Source organism: Octodon degus, unplaced genomic scaffold (assembly GCF_000260255.1).
Source record: "Octodon degus isolate 3935 unplaced genomic scaffold, OctDeg1.0 scaffold00093, whole genome shotgun sequence".
Taxonomy (NCBI): domain Eukaryota; kingdom Metazoa; phylum Chordata; class Mammalia; order Rodentia; family Octodontidae; genus Octodon; species Octodon degus.
Window position 1 is genome coordinate 7,309,573 of NW_004524669.1, and position 1,073 is coordinate 7,310,645.

General features: G+C 41.4%; 1 pseudogene; it reads left to right on the forward strand.

Annotated features, from left to right (window-relative positions):
* Window positions 1–307: 307 nt before the first annotated feature.
* LOC101581558 lies at window positions 308–1,073 on the forward strand (annotated as a pseudogene).

A 1,073-nucleotide genomic window follows, 5' to 3' on the forward strand; every position in this document is an offset into this window, starting at 1 on the left:
AAAAGTCACACTTCTTTTTTTGTGTGTTTTCACATGACACAGCAAGTGTTGCAAATGTTAGATTTTGTCCTTCAGTACCAAGAAACACAGATTTCTAGCTGTTTTGCCTCTTCAGTGAATAAATGCACTACTTTGTGGATGTAAATATTAATCTCATTCAATTTTCTGAGAATTGAGAAATAGCCATGACTCTAGTGAAAAGTGTTTTCAGAAGTGATTTCACTAAAAGAAACGTGGAGCATAGAAACAAAACAGACAATACATTTGAAAAAACTCAAGGTGGATTAATAGAAACAAATGAGCACTGTCCAGTGTGAAGGGAGCGGCGCGAGGAGGCGACGCGGGCTCCTCCGTTCCTCGGCCACGCCTGGGCCTTGCTGCCGGGAAGCCGCGGCCCCGCGTGGTGCGGGCTCAGATTTCTTTACTTCCAGAAAGATAAAAAATCGACACCTTCCATCCTGGAAGTTCATTTAGGAGTCTGAAATTAGGGACTTCTTTCAAATTTGGACATGGCTAATCAAGGAGCAACAAGAACTAACGGGCCAAATACTGGAAATAAAATTTGCCAGTTCAAACGAGTACTTCTGGGAGAGTCTGCTGTTGGCAAATCAAGCCTAGTGCTTCATTTTGTGAAAGGCCAGTTTCATGAATTTCAAGAAAGTACCATTGGGGCTGCTTTTCTAACCCAGACTGTGTGCCTTGATGACACAACAGTAAAGTTTGAAATATGGGATACAGCTGGTCAAGAAAGATACCACAGCCTAGTACCAATGGACTACAGAGGAGCGCAAGCAGCCATAGTTGTCTATGATATCACAAACGAGGAATCTTTTGCAAGAGCAAAAAACTGGGTTAAAGAACTCCAGCGGCAAGCAAGTCCTAACACTGTAATAGCTTTATCAGGAAACAAGGCTGATCTAGCAAATAAAAGAGCTGTAGATTTCCAGGAAGCACAGTCCTACGCAGATGACAACAGTTTATTATTCATGGAAACATCAGCTAAAACTTCAATGAATGTAAATGAAATATTCATGGCAATAGCTAAAAAGTTGCCAAAGAATGAACCACAGAAT